The following is a 19595-nucleotide window of genomic DNA, read 5'->3' as shown; positions in this document are numbered from 1 at the left end:
TCGATTATCGATCATCTGTTTCCTACGCCCCTCGAGTCAATCGCGCATGTATCTTTCGATTGGGATGAAAAAGGGTCCGCCGGATTTCATCACCCTCGACCTCCCATGGCGCACATTGGACGGGATGGAAGCCTGCCCGACCAATGAACCAATTCAACGAAATTCTTCCCTTGCTGGGAAGAAGTAACAGGTGATTCGATGGCGGACAAATCGAGCCATCTTGCCGTTCCATTTCAAGCACAATCTTCTTTGAGTTCGCGATTGAATGAAAATGAAAATTAATTGTTAATTATGCTCGACTTCTCCGCTTCTTCTTTCGCGAAAAAATTGAAAAATTATTATTGGCGAAGAAGAAAAGAAAAAAAAAAGAAAAAAAAAAGAAAGGAAAGGAAAGGAATTCGAAAACTCGAAGAGAAACGAAAATTGTCGACGATCGAGTTTAAGATCGGTGGAAAAAAATCGATGGTCACGTTTTTTCGCAAATTGCGCAAAAAAAAAAAAAAAAAAAACGATAAAATGTCTTTCCTTAGCTCGCAATCAGTATCGAGCAATAAAGCGTCAAAGGAGTGATAGCCGCTAATAGACACGTTAACATCTTTATTCCATTCGTGGCACACCGTTTCCTAAAGCATTTTCACTTACGTTCTAATGTAAATTGACTTTAATAAGCTTTCGTTGCGCTGGTTTCTAAAACGGGATTATCGTATACGTAATATCGTGGAAAATAAGCGAAGAAATTGAATAAATCTAGGAATTTGCCAATCACGTTAACCAATGTAAAAAAAAAAAAAAATATACCTCATCCACGATCTTCTTCTCCAATTGTTGTAATTGAAGAAGACGTGTATATATAGTTGATAAAATATAAATTTTAATCAAAGACGAAACGCGTGTGTTGTTTTTGAACAATTGTTCCGAGGTATTTTTTGTGTTTTTTTTTTTTTTTTTATGAAATTATACAAAGACACACAAGTATGATGAGAAAGATTTTATTATATTTATAATGCTATTCCAATTTTCAAATCGATAACTCGTTTAGTTTGTCACCCGGGCTTGAATAAATTTACACAAAGATCATTTTTCCCGCGGACGTTCGCAACTGCGACGTCAATTTCCACCGATCGATAATCCATCAAAACGTTACGAATGTTAGTCCATTCAAGCATGAATTTTCTTTTTTCCTTACGTTGCCAATACATTTTTCGTATCAAATCATCATCAATCCAAAAAAGAAAAAAGAAAAAAAAATAACAGATCAAATCGATTAAATTGGAATCATCAACGAAGGCACATCTTGCAAATGAAATTTCATCCGAAATATCGAAGTTAATGTATTACTTCCTTCCACGATCCTTAAATTCTTAACATTTCCGTGTATACCTATTCTTTCAAATGACCGCTGGCAAAAAAACATTTGTATCTTAATATAGAAAGAGATTTTTGGATTCGTAAAGTAAACAATACAGGAAATTGTGAATATTGAAAAATGGGTTGTATCCACATTATAGAAAAAGTCAATAAGTCATATGGCGATACAGTAACTTTGTATACAAGAAATTCTAAACGAAATTTCAAGAAACGGTCGCGCCGTGGTAAAGGTTTAGCGTTAAATTCTTTTCTAAAATCCATCCTTCCTTTTCCAATACCTGTCCAAACGAAAGAAATGAAACGTAAGAGGAAGAGAAAACGAAACAGTATCACAATCTACCGCAATCTTCGATACGCGCTCTCTCTCAAAACAAAAACAAACGTCAACAACGAACTCGTGAAGTCGAACTCGTCCGAAATTGATCTCGACAACGATGCACTTTCCCTTTTGGTAAAAATTACCGGTCGGTAATTTTTCAACGCGCGACAAGTGGGATCCGCCAACGCGCTTGCACACGACGCGTGCACACGTATATGCACAGGTGGCCTTCCATTGGCCCGCTTCCCGGAGACATTTTCATCTGCGGTGAACAGCGAAGATCGTTGACCGTTACAGGGAGATACCGATTAAAAAGTGAACGAACGTGAGGAGGGAGGGAGAAGGACGGAGAGACGTGGAAGAGGCGAAGGAGGGAGGAGAGAGAGAGAGAGAGAGAGAGAGAGAGAGAGAGAGAGAGAGAAAGAGAAAGGTAACGCAACGTAATGGAAATGTGGATATGCGGTTGGCGCGTGCGCCTGCAGTAGGGCAGGGCAAGACGACAGCTGTTTCAGTCCTGAGGCAACATCAGTGTTGCACCTGCCTACTTGCTTGCTTGCTTGCTTGCCTGCCTGCTTGCCTGCCTGCTTGCTTGCTTGCTTGCTTCCTCGCTTGTCTGACTGCTTGCCCGCTTGCCTGCCTGCCCGCCTGCTAGCTCGCTCGCTTCCTTGCTACCTCGCTCGCCTGCTTGCCACATAACCTATAACCACTTCTAGCAGACTCTTCGTCTCTTATTAGGTTCACTGATCTCCTCCATTTCTTTCCTTCTCTTCTTCTTTGCTTTAATAGCGTTTGAAAAGAGGGAGATGTGGATGAGAGATTGTGCGGACGGATTGCTCTTTTTCTTTCTTTTTTCGAACGGTCCATGGATGGTGGTTTTTTTGGGTTTGAAGTTGCGGAGACTGAAGTGGTTTCTTGGATCGTGATCGAGGCAGGGAGGAAGAAAGAAGATACTCGATTGAGACACGATTTTGAAATTCAAGAATTCTTTAGGATTCTTTTCTTCGGTTATTCCTTTAAACGGAGATTTATAAGTGAAATTGCAAGACGTTTGAAGAGGTTTGTGGAATCTCTTTCTGCTCGAAATTAGGCTCGTGATCCTCCAATTATACCGCGGCTCATAGACCGTGTATAATTTGAAATAGCCGGCATGCTTCGGATACACGTTTCGGGCGTAATAAATTTCGTCCAGGTACAGTCTTTATGCAGTAAGACGGGCCTGGTAGCACGTGTTAAGAAGTTTAACGCTTTATTTTCGGTTGCTGTATGCATAGTTGGGTGACGCCTAATGTATCGGACGTATCGGCGCCCGCATAAGCAAGCGTGGCACGCGTCACGACGCCTCGTCGCCGATAAACAAGGCGCTGGAAACCAAAGGTAACGGGATTTAAAGACCTCTCTCTTCTTTCCCTCCCTCTTGCTCTCCTAACATTTCATTTTCCCTCAAATCTCAAGTATTTTATTTTGTTTTGTTTTATTTCAGAAGAATTTTTATATCCCTCTTCGAAAGATGAGATGTCTGTTCGCCGAGAGAAAATAAGCAAGGTTGTCGATGTCCGTCTTTGGCATTACCTGTTCCACTTTTTGGAACAGTTTTCATCTCACTTTGTTTAGAATTGGATTTATTTTTATTATTCGAATGAAATGAAATTTATGATCTGGTGCAAATTAATAATAATAATAATAATCTATAAAACTTTTTTGGTTTCAAAAAAGAAGAAAGATCAAAGTGTTTAAAAAGTAATGGTTTTCTTTAAGACCATGCTTGAATTAAACGAAATGCAAATTATTAATGATAATAATAATATTATCATGGAATGAAAAAGAAGGAAAGATTGGAATGGAAATTTGAACGATTGATCTGATTTCACAGCGTTCGAGTCTATGAAGGTATCGATCGTGCATATCGATCGATAGATCCCAATTCATGTGGCAATAAGAGTGGCGACTTAGAAGGCAATCGCTGTCACTGCAGGCCTACTTCATGACGGAAGTTTCTTGGCCAATCAATCCGTCGATTCTTGGTCAACAGGTCACTCGGATCAAATGGAAGAGAAAATTAATGTTGCTCACCAACATGGAATGGCCTCTGCTTTTCGTTTACTCCTCCGACGAATCATCCTTCGATTCGATTTAAAATACCAGAAATTGTATTCAAAATTACGTCACTTTTCCCCAATTTCTCTCTCCCCTCTTCTCTCAAACTTGAAATATTCCATCTAGCATTTTTCCATTCCCTTAATAATAAAGATAGATTAAAATTCTACGTGTCTATAAATTCAATAAATTTTAGGGAGTTTTAATTTCAAAGAAATTGATTTTTCATCTCTCTGAAAGGAAAAAAACAATAATTTCTACTTTCAACAAATCAACAACGAAATTGTCGGGCAAAATTCTTCGCTTCCCCTTAATCCAAAATCTACAGACGAGTTTATCGAATGGGAGAAGTTGTCGTCGTACTACTCGCGATCGAAGTCACGCTAAAAATCACGTTTAATTCGCACCTTCGTTGCTTATTAAATCCCGATCTAATCGCACAGATTACGATAACAAATTTTAAGTAAGAATTTTCTCGTATTATCGTCCAGATGTGTCGTACAGGCTTGGTGTTTAGACCTAACTATAACGGCTCTTTCTCCTTACAAAAAGCGAGCGATTCGTTCCTTTCGGATTCTGTCAACTGCGATTTTTAAAAGAGAAAAAATCCGGAAAATTTAAATGCGAAGGAATTTACTTTACAGGATAAATAGTTTATTGGAGAATATTTCTTATATTTTATAATTTAGAGGACGAGTGAGATTATAGAATAGGATTTTTCAAAATTTAAGGAAATGAATTTTAACACGATCGTTACGATATAAATAATTATACAATAATCCTTGAAAAATGATATAGGAAAAAAGGAATATTTTATCACGAATTCCATTCCAAAAGGAGGGCAACATCGCGTTGCAAAATCTTGATCATTCCATGCTTAATCAATTGGACTAATGAACTGTCTCGACTTGATAAATAACCACGCTAAATGTTTCAATGAGAGAATTTCGACAAAGATGACCGAGATGATCTAATGGTAATTGATTAAAAATTATACTTTTAATAGAAACATAAAGGAGAAAAAAAATTTGCGATCAATTAATCGTCCGATAATCAAGTCATTTTGAAAAGATAAATTGATTAAATTATCGTGAGGGAGTAATAACGTGAGTGAAAATAAGACAGGAATAGGAATAGAAGAAGAAAGAGAAAGAGAGAGAGAGAGAGAGAAGAAGTTTCCAATTTTTTTCTTTTTTTCCTCTTTTTCAAAAAGGTATAATTATTCTTTTTGCGAATGAACGAACGAAGCTGCGCCCACAACGAACAGGCGATGACAGATGTTGCAGCCGCATTAGATAATTAATCTGATGGGAGGGAGGGAAGGATACGCCGAATGACGGGGCGTGGAGGAACGATTATCGAGCTCGTTTAGTTTTATTAGATGCCTAACCTCTCCACTTCTTGCTGCCCTTTTTCACCCCCGTGATTTCTATCTGGTCTGGATCAACGGATATCTAAATCTATATATATATATAATAGTGAGACATAGAGATCCTGTGAAAGGTAAACTTTGCTTCTTTCCATTGTAAGAGTTGAAACGAGATGGAATCTCTTTGAAACAGAATTGATTTTCTTTTTCTTTTGTTGTTGTAAAATTTTATGCTCGATTCTTGTTTATGCTCGTTTTTAAGGAAAACAGATATATTGATATTGCTTGGACGATAATTGATGATCGAGGAAAAATTTGTCCAGGTCGAACGAAAAATTTATTTTTGTCCGATTGAAAGAAAAAATTTGGTGCCTCAATTCGCACCAAATTACCCAATATACTCCCCAAACTCGTCCAAACTCATTCCACTTTTGTTTCAGCAACAACGATTCCGCAAACTTCTTTCTGAGATCGATTCCAGGAAAGCCAATTAGAGGAAGAAGTCGGTGATCGATCAGCACGTGAAGAGGGTGAAAGTAAAAAGAAAAAAGGAAAGAGAGAGAGAGAGAGAGAGAGAGAGAAGATAAAGCCTGATTCAGATTAGTCAATTGGATCAATGTGAATTTATTATTGAAAATTTAACTTGAAAAAAACTTTTCGACTTTATATCACTTAAAATAATTTCAATTCAAGTAACGTGATTTTGAAAATAATGAATCTTCTTTGAAGTATAGTGAAAAAATATCTCATGCTTTCAATATTTTCAATTATCTGTGATGGGATATCTTTCAATTCATCTTAAAAGATCGAAATATATTACAACACACACCAAGTTGCATCACTAAATATCTAATTTATTTTTTTAGTTTTGCTTGTTTTGCGTCACTTTACGCGTTTAACCGTCGAGATAATCCTGTTATTATTGTGTGTTTTATTAAATTATAAAATTGTTCCTGCACAACTTTGGAATTATTTTTTTTTTTTTATTCTAAAAAGATTTGAAAAATAATGATTTAAAATATAAAACCTAAACCCGAAACACCACCGATACGATATCAGCAGACACGAAAATTGGAAATTACGTAAAGCAGCGAATTCCTTTCGAGTCAAGTAACAATAAGCTTCAATTTCCTTGGAAATTGAAACTCTGATAAAATAACGGTACGAATTACCATGGAATGTTTTTTAAATAAATTATTTAACGACAATTGACAAAAGTGGAAAAGACGCCTCGAGTTAACTAAATAACAGGCTCATAATAAAACTAAAGTATTAAATTACATAACTGAAAATACTGAAAAGATCTTTCCAATTAAATAGATAAGAAAACGGGTTTCAATTTATCCATTACAAAAATTTAAAAATAGATACACATATAAAAATAAATAAATGAAACACATGTGATTACGTTCAGAAAAAAATTCTTACGTGTTAATTAAATGGATCCAACACCTTGACCTTGAAAAATACTTATACAAATTCATCCCAATTCAATAATAAAAAAAAAAAAATCTCCAACTTAAACTCAGATTCAAATAACTCGACCAATCCCATACACGAGGCGTACGTAATAAAGGGAGAGAAACAGAGAAGAAAAGGACAGAGTCAAGTCCACCCACGCTTGATACAGGGGGAGAAGGATAAACAAGCGATCTCCCTCTCGACTCGAAAAAGTTCCTCGGCCGGTTTCACGGCTCCCCTATCCTCCCCTCCCTCCACTCGGTTCGACCGGGCTAAAAAGTGGAAGGGCCGTTTGGTAGCGTGGTGCCACGCACCCTGACATTATCTGCCCGGTTTATTATATAGGTACCTGGTGGCACGCGCCGGCCCCGGCAACAGCTGCTCTCGCGGCGAGCACCGGAGGTGGATGAATAAAGTGAGAGGCACACCTTGCTGCAGACGCGTGCCGCCAGCCTTCAAGATGTGAATACCGAGATCCTTCTTGTGTCTGGCCGTTGCCCTCCATCTCGAAGAGAGACAAATTTCGCTCAGGAAATATTCCGATCCAAATGACCATTTTACTCTTTTCACGAATCTTTGCTCGAAGAGTTGAGTTTTTCGTTCAAATCGAATCGTACGAAAATCGTTTATTTCTTATTTTTCAAGAGAAATTGATTATGGGGATAAATTTGGATTTTTCTGTGTGCGAATTTTAGTTCTCAGATTTCAATAGTTTGAGTTAATTTTGACGCCAGTTTTGATTTATCGTTTCCTTCGTATAGAGTTTATTAACGTGAGAAACCTTGTTATCTGTCTTGATTTATCTTCAAAGGTCCATTGTATCGAATCTTGATCTTTTTGTAACTCACATAGCAACGTATGTAATATTTCCTGTTGAGTTTAAAATTAAATTATCATCCTTATCCAAGTTTCTCCTCTCCAAGATCCAGAGAATCCTATACTTATTTCGAATACTCTTAGCATCGTTAAAATGTTAAAAATCAAAAAAAAAAAAAAAAACCACATCGAAATTTACGATTGGACCATCATCATTGGACCAAACCTAACCTCAAATCTCCACTACGAATCTCGTTATACGATATGGACTCAACTTGCAGCGAAACTAACCTAACCTCCTCTTAAGAATCTTCCACGAGAAACCTATATTTATTTCGAGTACTCATCGTTAAAAATGTTAAAACTGTACAAAAAGAAAAACCACATCGAAATTTACGATTATCATCATCGTTTGGCCAAACTTAACCTCAAAACCTTTACTGTAGATTATGGCTGGTGCGGTATGGACTCGGCCGTCCTTTAAACTCACGCACTTCGTGCGTGAAAGTAAAAGTGAAAAATTGCTTGAAAAATATCTGCGGACGTATCTGGGTTAAGAGGTAACGCCGTTGGACGAGGTAAGTTTCGTTGCTTTGTCGGTTTGTGTCTCGGTTCGAGGGATAAAAAAAAGTTTTATGCCAGGATCTTCATCCGAGATGGAGAGCATTGTTTGGCCCCGGGTAGCAGGTGCTACTACCCTTCATGCAACGGGATGAATGCCGCGACTTCTCTCGAACACACTCGCAAACACACAGGTCCCGCATCTGCAAGATGCTCGCCTCGATCCTCGCCTCTCCTCCATCGCTCTCACATCTCTTCAGAGCATTTTTAACGAGCGTGTTTATTGTCCTTTGTTTGATATTGCGTTTGCATAGGAAGAAATGGACGACAGTCCGCGAATTATCTTTTAATCGAATTTCAAAAATTTCAAAAGGAGGATAACAGGTTGAGAGAATTTTTATCTAATTAATATGATATCAGAGGTATTATTTTTTCTTAATCGAATTCCAAAAATTCATTCATCTTGGGAAGAAGAGATCGGTAGATTAATAATTTAATACGTTAAACAATTATTCTATCTTTATAGTTTATCTATCATACGTGCACATACACACACACGCACAAGGGAATTAAAAACACTTAAACGCATTAATATTAATACGAGATTAATCGAGAAGATTACTCGACATAGATCATCTAAGAACATAACCTAACTTAATCTAACCTAGTTAATTAAATGCCACTTTAAATCCTCCTTACCATACCGCGCTATTAAAAAGATCCTTTCCTTCGAACTCGATATATCTAACGAGAAAAAAGAAGAAGAAGAAGAAGAAGAACAATAAAGGAATATCGATCGACCTTTCGAACCGTGGCAATCGAGCCGCAAAACAACGAGATCTCGCGCCACGGAGATAAGATCTGATCTGCGACAGTGGCGCTACCTGGATCGTCCGTTTAAATTCATGGATGTCACCTGCTGCTGGTGGACGAAGGAAGGAGGCCAATGGCAGTGGCTTTTTATCCGTGCCGCGGCGATACGCGACACACAGATGCGTATCGACATCCGACGACAGGGTGCCTCGGTACCGCCTCGAATTTCCCTGAGAACCGTTCATCATCCACTCGTAATCACACGTTCTCGATCGTGATAATGTTGCACAATGTAGCCGCCGCCGGTCTAATTAAGACAATCATCTGTGACAAGTTTTAAAACGCACCGATCGTGGCGTTCTCCTTTTTTTAATGCTGATTATATATATATATATATATACGTCCCTTGATTTCGATAATTTTCGGACCCTTAAAGGGTGTGAACGATTATTACTCGAAGACCAGTGCCTCTCAATATTTTTCCATCCCTCGAATTTATTTTCAAATTGAATTCGAAGCAATTTAATTCAAGAAATTTGCCATTTTGTATACTTTCTTTTTTCTATATATGTTTGCAATACTCGCTATATATTTGTAACGAAGGGAAGAGAATTATTTGTATCTTCGATTGTATCGAAGGTTGAGAATCACTGTTTTAGAGTCGTAGAACGAAATTAGATAGATAGATGGTTTAGGTAAGAAAGAAGGCGTGAGCTACAAAATATTAATTAATTTTATCATTTCATCCTGACGCATTAATAAAGGGGCGAAATTTGAATTGAAGTTTATTTAAAAAAAAAACTGAAACTTTTTAATCTTCCAAGTAAATTCCAAGATTTAATTTAAAATCTTTCTTCCGTGAAAAATTGGGAGAAAGATCGTATTTAAATATTAGATAAATTGTATCTTGGCATACATACATACATACATACATACATACATACGTATGTACACGTTCGTACATCTTTGGGACCGACAATAACCTACTGATCGAAGGCAGCTGGACCTTCCTCGAGTCATCTGCTTGTGTAGCTCGCGATGCGATAACTATTCCCCCTTCTCGCCACGACTGCATTAATGGATATTTATTATCGTCATCGAAGGTGGGCAGCCAGAAGACAGCTGGAGAGGAGAGGCGATCAACGTTGGATGATGCGAAACAACGAGATAAATTCTTTCTAAAACTCATCTCGAGCTTTTTATTTCACAGCTATTCTAATCATCCTATTATTTTGAAACTTAAGAAGTAAGCGGCTTTTCTTTTCTCAACGATATACTCAATTCATTCCAATCCCAATTTCCTTTACTCTTTTCAAACGATCAATATTTTCCTTTCTGTCATTTTAAACGTTCGTTACAAATAAAAAAAAAAAAATATTTCAACAAGAATCGTCACACACACAAAAAAATATATATATATAAATCAAAAAGAAAGAAAGAAAAAATAATTATCAAAAACGTGTTATGCAACCGTGCACGATTTCGATTACCTCACATCGAGCAATTAATACACCTCTCTGCTGACCAGATAGAACGCAAATATTTGACGCAGCTAAAGTGTGCAATTCCATCCGGGGGTTTCTGTGTCGCTATGGTGGTTTCGGCACGCGCGTGCCACTCGGCCCACCGAACAGTGTGGGAAGAGTACACAGGCGCGCGCGTGTAAATATACACACGGAGAGAGAGAGAGAGAGAGAGAGAAGAGAAAAGGAAGAAGGAAGATAGGAGAGATGATGGTATTATGCGATCCGGAAAGGCGGGAAATGTTCATCGTGTTAATAATATCGGTGATCGGATAGGAAATTGTATAGGGATGTTTAACGAGGGGCGGTTGGAAAATGCCACGCTGTTAAAATGTCAGAACAGCATCCCTCCAATAGGATGTTACCCACTCTGGCGCCGACCTATTGTCGATGTATAGTTCATCAAGTTACTTTGTCACGGTTTCGAGTCATCTTATGGGGGATACCGAGGGGAGAACCGTGAGATAAAAAAGTAAAAAGAGAAAAGGCTTTCTCTTATTCTCACCCTCTTTTTTGCGGTGTTGATGAAGGATGGTTTCGCTTTCATTAAGCGAATTTATCTTTTCGCGATGATTCTTCTTGGAAAAATTGGAGTTTTTATTAATATTTCTTATTACGAGGTGGCTTGAGAGGATGAAGAAAAGTTGTCTTTCAACGGTTAATCTCTTGTTATTATAATAATTTTTACTTGGACAAATTTTTAAAGATCTTGTAGAATATCTTAGTGGTTAATTTTTTTTAGGGCGGGGGAAAAAAAAAGTCAATTAGAATATCACGACAGTTGTATCGTTTCTTCGAAGATGAAAGGCGGTGAAAATTTGTAGGGTTAACGAATGAAGAACGGATTGAGAAAAATAAAAGTTTTGAACCGAATGGCGGTTCTTTTATTCCGCTCGGTGAGAAACGTCGTTGCGTCGTTTGGACGGATGAAACTTAGAAATCTTTGTTTCCGAGCGCGTTCACGCAGCATTCTGTCACGGTTCGAAGATGTTTTTAAATTTTAAGAAAAGGCTCGGCGGCATTCGCAAGAATCGCCTTTGTTCTTTCTGCTACACCGCCGTACCGTGAAACGGCGGCTTTTCTCGATCACGAGACATCGATTATACAATATCAAAAACAGATTCCCTGCTCGATAAATTATATTTCCGATTTTCTTATTAACTTTTTAAAAAAAAAATTTTTATTATTTCTATTATTTATTCAATTCTTTGATTTATCAGAATTTAATTTCGATTATTTTTTAATCATTCAACTTTATTCGCGATTAGATATCTTAAGTTTTCTTTAATATCGTATTTATGAATTGGAAAAAATAAAATTAAATTGCCAAACATTTCTCTGTAATCTATTTTACGATATGAAAAAAAAAGCAAAAGAAAGATACGAGCTATTATAACGATATATCACAAAATTATCCTATTAAATTTATCAAAATTCTATAGAATTTATTTACATTTAGAATAATTTATAATATCCAAAAAGATATAAAATATTCAAATAAACGATACTCAAACGGTAAAACAGATATTTACTTCATACGTTTCGGCTTCTATTCTTTCTTGAAAATTTAAACTTGCACTCGCAATCTATTTGCTTACCAATAGGAATACGAATTTGCTTGCGCATTTATGAAAAACTCTTTGGAACGATAAAAAATCTGTACAACACGCGCGCGCAAAAAAAAAAAAAAAAGAAAAAGAAAAGAAAAAGACATGAAAAGAGCATCCAAAACAGGAAGGGAAGTTACATGTTACTCAAAAGGTAAAACAGATCTTCGGTTCGTTTCTCTACTTCGATCCATAAAGGAAAATTCGCACAAACATCGGTACTCGATCCACTTACGGCCAATACAAGATCAAAAACGTACCTAGACGCTTTCAAACGTGTTCCAGAACGAGGAGAGGACGGTCAGTCGAGCGGCGCACGGTCGAGTGTCGCATTCTTTTTTCCCCGCTTCTCTGCGGACGTGGCCACCCACACACGAATCGCGTCTCGTCTATCGAAAGGAGGCGCGTGCACCTATCGGCGTGCAAATGTGTCCACCGGTGGTCGATAACGGGCAGAGACGCCGCAGACTGTAGGATGTTCATCGGACACCGTATATCCTGTTATTCGGCCTACTACTACGGAACGATGGATCGCGTCGCGTGGAGAAGAGAGAAGAAAAAAAAAAGAGAAGAAAAAAAGAAGAAGAAAAAGAGAAGAGAACGATTGCGACGAGTCGAATATTTTTTCTTTTCTTTTTTTTTTTTTCTTTCGAGCGGACGAAGATTTCCGTGTCCCGTTGCACAAGGTACGTGCGCATCTTCGACGTGGTGCTCCGATTCGATCGGAATAAAAATGATCTTATCTGAGGTGAAACGACTCCTCGCCCGAGATCGGCGTAACGTTTCGCGCGATGTAAATAAATCGTCGCACGTGTCTCGACGATTAAACGCGAATATTAAATCATCCGCGTTCCCGAGAAACTTTTGAACGTAATGAATTCTTTTCGCGAATATTTTTCGAGAAATTTAATCTTAATCGTTTCTAGAATAGACTTGAGACGAGGAGAGTTACATAGTCCGTCTAAGAAAATTGGAAATGAATGGAAAACAATTTCTTTAGTAAAGTCTTGCAATCAGTTTCTGTTTTTTTAACGAAGCTGTACACGAAGTAATAATTCACAAGTAATAATCAATCATGGATTTATTTTAAGAACATGGATTTCTTATCCCGAAAAATTTTTTAGTCTCCTCAAGCCAAGTCTTACGAAAGAAAGATGTTTATCTCCCCGCGACGAGAATAGAAAATCGATGGAACGATAGATTTCGATATAAGATTTCTATTTGGTGGAAATTGTTTGCGGGAAGCGCGTGCCTTCGCGAAACTGGGAAAAGCCACGATGTCTCTCGCGTTTCGACTCGTGACCGGCACGACTCATTAGCGACATTCCACTACGCTGCCTGACTCATCGGCAATACCTTAGCCCCGGTACAACTCTGCATACCTGAGGACAAGAAGCTCATATTGTGATTTCGATCTCACGGCTATCGCCCATCTCCCTTTAATGCACTCGCAATAATCCTCCTTCCTTCGCTCTCTTTCCTCCCCTCCCTCCTCCCTGGAATTTCCCACCTCTTTCGATTCTTCTCTCGACTCGAAAACTCGATCGTTCCAATTAATTAAAATAGAAGGATCTTTGAAAATTGAAGAATTTTCAAAGAATTAACCACAAGTGGAACCATCTTGAAACGAGGAGCCGCGATTAAAGATGTACTGCGCGAATGAGTTGCACGAAAAATCATGCCAATGGCGGCCCAGAGGGAAGAGAAGAGAGGGTATTTTTTTTCTTTTTTTTTTTCTTTTCGACGTCTTATTACGAATCTCGGATGGAAGAACGTTGTCATGCAACGACGACGTTGCTCGTAATCATAGGAACGGAGAGCTCGCACGACTCCTCCATCGACATATACACGCACACACACACACACACATACATATATATATATAACACCTTGAATTCGCGTGTTCCACGGATCGTGGGAACTGGTGTAGTATCTTTCAAGAGCGTGGGCTGCCGGTGTTGGTGTTTATTCAACAGGCAGAACAATGCACAGGATTGTCGGCCTCCTCCCCCTCCCCCCGCCCTCGTTCCGCATTGCTGCGCCCAAGATCATCAGCAGCCGGCTCGCTACTGTTCTCTAAGTGTAGCTTTGTCACTTCGCGATGACTAACGTGTATGGACCTCGCCGTTCCTCCTCTCCTCCTCCTCCTCCTCCCTCCATCCTTTGATGGTTATTTAATGAAATCGTAAGCGTTCTCTTAGCGTGGTTACGTGATCCCTGGTGGAGACATCGGATTGTCTCTTGGACATATCTTGATTCCGGGCGGAGGACGAGCCTCCTCAAGGTTTTTATTTCTAAATTTAAAATTTAATTTCGTCCTCTCTCGTCTCGACTCGAGCGAATATTTCTATTGTCTCCGTTTGTTTTCCTTCACGAGGGATATTTTTCGAAAGATTTTTGTTTGAAAGAGGTAATGCATAGGAATTTTTTTTAGAAAAATTCAAAAACCCACCCGATCGAATCCCGAGATTAATAATTACCTTCGAATTAGAAAGTTTCTTAATAGTCAGCGGTAAGGAAGATGTAAGTAAAGATAGGTGAGATCGTAAAAAGATCTTGGGAAAAGTGCCGTAAAAGTTTATGAAATTTTCCATTAGGGAAATCTACCATACCCGTAAATTACTCCTTCCATTGTTATCAATATCTGTTATTTATCACGCAGCCCTATGGCTATGGAATAACAGGATCGTAAAGTTCCCTTGCATCTTTTATCGAACGAAAACATCTCTACGCTTTTCCAACGATCCCCTAACGACCCAATTAACGATTATTACGATTGATTACAAACTTTCTTCTAATCCTCGTTGCATCCTCGAACCATCATTTACGATCGTTCCTTTTCTATCTTCGATCTTCAACCTTCAACCTAATTCGCCTTCCTCTATCTCCTCGAATCATCCTCGACCCGATTACCCCATTTTCCTCCAACCAAAAGAACGAATCCTGAGTTCTAATTCCTCCAAAATCGAACGAGAAAAATTGCGAAGAACAGGATTCCAGGAGGCAAGCGAACAAAAAAGGAGCAATTCTCGCAAGAAATTTCCAGAAATTTAATTTCCCCTTCATCCTCGACTCGATTACCCCATTTTCCTCCAACCAAAAGAACGAATCCCTCCCTTCTGAGTTCTAATTCCTCCAAAATCGAAGGAGAAAAATTGCGAAGAGCAAGCGAACCAAAAAGGAGCAATTCTCGCAAGAAATTTTCAGAAATTTAATTTCTCCTTCAACGAGGCCTTTAAGGAGGAGATTCTGAGGGGCGCCAGTTACGCAAATTCGCTCTTACTCGGGCGGCCAACCTCGATTCGCGCTCGCATCATCTCGCGGCCGAACAATGGCGCCTGTTTTCGACCCGGCCGGCTCAATTTCTCTGCGTTCACCGTTAACGCAATTTCCACGAAAGGTGTGTACTCGAGGCACGGAAGACAGCTCGTGGAGCTGGCGAGGTCCCCGGTTATTGATCGGCTGCCTCGGCTCGGCTTGGCTTGCCTCGGCTCACAGGGCTGGTTGATTTTACTCCCGGCTCGAGGAGGAGGACCTGGATACTGGATGTGGTGTATGGATAATGGCTATACGGCTATATATACACGCCTGGGGGCTACACGTAAGCCAGTGCATGATAACGAATTCTGTTTCTGGAAAATTGTCTCCCTCTTTTCTTCTCGAATAGTATGTTTAATCAAGGTGTGAGAGTCGCTTGGATCGATTCGTGTTTTAATCAATTATGGATAATGATCGTCCAGCGATTATTATATATATATATATGAATTCTGAAGGATTCTCACGATTTCGAAGAATTCGACGATTTCTTCGTCGATCGTTTGTTTTTTCTTCTTTTTTTCAAATGCAACGAAGGATACGCGTGCGAGGATATCGATGTTTGGATTGGTTTTGTAAATTTGGCTGGTATTCGGTGGAGTTCCGCGGTGGCTTAAGCGCTCTTATTCTCTTAACGAAGATTAGGTGTCGTCTCGTAGGGTTTCGGCCGGTTCGGAAGCTGATACGTACCGATAGGTTTCGTTTGGGAAACGAGAACGATCGATGATCGTTCGAGAAGGACTTTGAATCGTCGTTTTCGACGAGCACGTTAATCAGGATTTCTCGGATGATGTGTACGGATTGATTTATTCATAAGTGGGATCGATGTAAGGACAGTGTAAAGACGAGGAAAGGTAAAATGAAAGATTTCTACATCGCGGTATAAATAATTTTTGGAAATTTTTGGAGCGAGCGGAACGAAGCTCTTGGATGGAGGGGGAGGGGGGGGGGGGAATAGAACATTTTCAAATTTTCTTTGTGATTCGAGTTTTCGTTAAAAGATTCGTTGAAAAAAAAGACACGAATTGTTATTCAATTGTTTTGTGCGAACGGAGGAAAATCCGAATGATAAATTTTTGTAAATTTATTTCGAAAAGGGAGTGGAAGAGGAAGCAGATGGTTATTATCGATGTTGAACGTATGGAGAAAACGAGGCGAGCAACGAGGGCTTGTGAACACGACAGCGAGGATCCAAGGTAGGTGGTTTCGTAGCCTGGCAACCTGGGCTAGTTCCAGCCGTAACCACACCCTCGATTGACCAATTTATTACTCATCTAACAACCTTTGGCTACTGTGCGCCGCGGTGTGTGATTCTGATGAGCCAGCACGGTCGATCCAGCTACCCTGGATCGTTGCAGCGTTTGCGCTTGGATAACCTACATTTCGATGCTCTCTCTCTTCCTCTCTCTCTCTCTCTCAATTATCGTCTGATAATCGGCTAACTGGCTGGATCGATACCACCTACGGTCGAATATCTCTCGTTGATCCGATTCTTAATTCAGAATCGATCGACTTTCCTTTCGAATTTTCATTTCGACAATTTGTAAACTTTAAAGAGGTTTTAAGAAAATTAATTCTATGATTAAAGCGTTTCGATTTATCCATATATTCGTCGAAAACTTTTTAAAAAAAATTTAAAAGAAAGGGAATTTTTTGATCTCGTCGCAGGAAAATTTTATAATCCTTTCCTCGTCTCGAGAAACCTTGGAGAAAGGTTAAAAAGAGAAAAAAAGAAGAGAGAATTTTCGAGAGATTCTCATCTCACGGTCGATAACGATCACAACACCCTCGACCCCTCCTCCTCTCGTCTTAAGGGCGATTCGTGATGCGGGCGAAGGTACGAATGCGAGAACTCGCGAGGAAGCCTTAATGATCGGTCGCTTCTTCCACGAACACCGGGGAATCTGATTGAAGGGGAGAAAGAGAGGCGTGGGTGGGCAGCGCGCGCTAAAGTCAGATCTCCAAGGTTTCATAGGTGTGTTGGCTACAAACGGTTGCTAGGCTACCGGCAGGGAGGCAACCGGTCAATACCTCGCCTCCGCTCACCTCCGCACGAGGTGAAACGTCACCGGTGGAGAGAGAGCTGCTCTCTCTCCACCTGTCCAAACCCACCCACCCCTTCCCGCCACCAGCAGCCAGCACCACGACGAGCGAAACGTCTCTCCCTCACGCCACCATCCCTGTTCCTCTCCTCCTCACGGCCGCTAACCTCATCTTCCTCCCTCCCCCCTTTTTCGATCGTATTTTTGGAATTTTTCTTCTTCTTTTTTTCTTTTTTTTCAATAGAAATTAGGAGGTTAAACTTTTAACCGATATTTTTCTTCCTTTGGTATTTGGTTTTTTTTTTTTTGTTTTTAGTAGATTTTTTAATAATGGAAAATGAGACGAGAATAGTAGAATTAAGTCGCGAGTCAATTTGAGATTTTAGGTTTTAGAATTTTTCGAAAGTTTGAAATGAAATTGCGAATACGGTTTTTTTTCTTCTTTCCCCCCGCGACTCTCGAGCGAAGATATAGAAAATGTAATGCAGTGACCATACGTGTTTCCAGAAGAAACGAGGCCGTGACTAAATGGAATTAATCCCATGATGCAACACGCGGAGGTTGACGCGGAAGTGGATAAGTAACTGTGTTGATCGAGTGGCGCGATGATCGAGCTCGTGTTAATTGGGTTTCGAGTGAGTTTTTGCGTATTTCGTAATCAAGATTTCGTATTAATTAGATTGTTATTATTGCGTTGTAAATATTTCTTTTCTCTCTTCCCTGAACAATTAATATTGATTATCCTGATATTATACACAATCAACGAGAAGACGATGTTATAAACTAATTATATTTTATTTTTAAGAAAAAAAAAAAATAATTCTTATTTCTCCAGTGATAGTAGTTTAAACCGTAGTTTGCTTACAACGGGTTGACAACAGAGTGCGTATTCATGACGTTAAATATAAAATTTTCTACGATACACGATAGGCTAAGTGATATATACGAAATATATAATAGAATAAAGCGTTCAAGATCAATGTCCGCGATAAGATCGCCTACTATTATGCAATTTTGTACTAATTATTACGTATACGAGTCTATCGAACAACATATCTCTCCGCATTTTAAACGCACGAACCTCTCTCTATATATACATATACATATATATACATGAATTTCGTGTCCACGCCTCGAGTTAACGCCACCTTTTCTGCTCGTCTTAATTTTACAACACGATTCTCGTATCATCGATAAAACTACTATTCTCTTATTATTCGTATATCATTCGATATCCAAAAATTAATCGATCTTTCTTCTTCAATCAATTTTCGTCTACTCACCATACGCAATCATGCTAAACCGAACGACCAACCAAACAACGTCATCCTCATCATCATCGATCTCTCTCTCTCTCTCTCTCTCTCTCTCTCTCTTTCCAACGTATCATCGTGTCCACGTGCGAACGAAACCGCAAGGAAAGGAACACGCACGCCCCAACCCAGCTAAACCATCCCGCAACAACTCCATCCTGCGAGTATCGTATCAAGCCGACCTTTCCGAGGAAGAAGAAGCCATCCGAGAAAAAGAAGAGAAGAACTAACCAACTTGTCCATCCCGTCGTTGTCGGGTGGAAAAATGGCGGAGGAAGCGCACAGGGGATGGATGGATGCACCGACGACCCGTGTTGGCGTGTTTGCGGAGGAGAGACAGAGAGGGGAGCACCCCTTCTGGTCCCTGGGGCTTCGAGGGGCGAGGGGAGGCACGGTTCCCGGAAATGGGTGGCTGGCTCGGCTCGGTCGCCACGAAAGGAACACGCGTGAACACGAGTACGCGGGAAGGGAGATATCGGCCGTTCCGTAGATAATTTTATTGCCCGGGCTGAGGGGAGGGGAGCTGTGCGCGATCGACCAACTCGACAACCACCGCCACTTCCGGCTTCCTCCCCCCCTCTTTCTGGGAGTGGAGTGAATTTTTTAAAACCGCTCGTCCTCTGAAGAATTTGGAATAGGTTCGCAAAGGTTCGAGGAATTATTTGCTGCGAAGAAAAGAAGAAATTCTCGGATTGATGAAACGTGTAACGAGAGGAGGAGCATAGGGAGGATTAATGGTACGTTGGTACTCGCTTTCACTTGGATCATTAGGATCTCTTCTTGACGTTAATTATTCATTTTAACGAGACGATCTTATCTTATCGTTCTTGTCTAGCGTTCATTCATATTTTGTGTGTATATATATATATATGTGTGTGTGTGTGTGTACCTGGATATTTTGGAATTGTATTGTACGTAATGTGTGTCTGCAAGGGATATTAGGAAGGGATCGAAATATAACTTTGAATACGTTCTTTGTGCGCAACGATCTTGA

General features: G+C 39.6%; 2 long non-coding RNA genes across 3 annotated transcripts in view; one reads left to right on the top strand and one right to left on the bottom strand.

The window, feature by feature from the left end:
- LOC105736955 (uncharacterized) overlaps positions 1 to 19595 on the bottom strand; it is a 65039-nt gene that overhangs the window by 15308 nt on the left and 30136 nt on the right. The gene's annotated exons all lie outside the window — the stretch shown is intronic.
- LOC116415294 (uncharacterized) lies at positions 2250 to 4218 on the top strand. The gene is made up of 3 exons (XR_004225883.2): positions 2250 to 2876; positions 2959 to 3061; positions 3168 to 4218. It is a non-coding gene; the product is annotated as an uncharacterized LOC116415294 (long non-coding RNA).

The sequence above is a fragment of the Apis florea genome, unplaced genomic scaffold (assembly GCF_048593485.1).
Source record: "Apis florea isolate Af1SG1 unplaced genomic scaffold, ASM4859348v1 contig_3158_pilon, whole genome shotgun sequence".
Taxonomy (NCBI): domain Eukaryota; kingdom Metazoa; phylum Arthropoda; class Insecta; order Hymenoptera; family Apidae; genus Apis; species Apis florea.
Note: the sequence above shows the minus strand (reverse complement) of the source record. Positions and strands in the feature narration are given on the sequence as shown.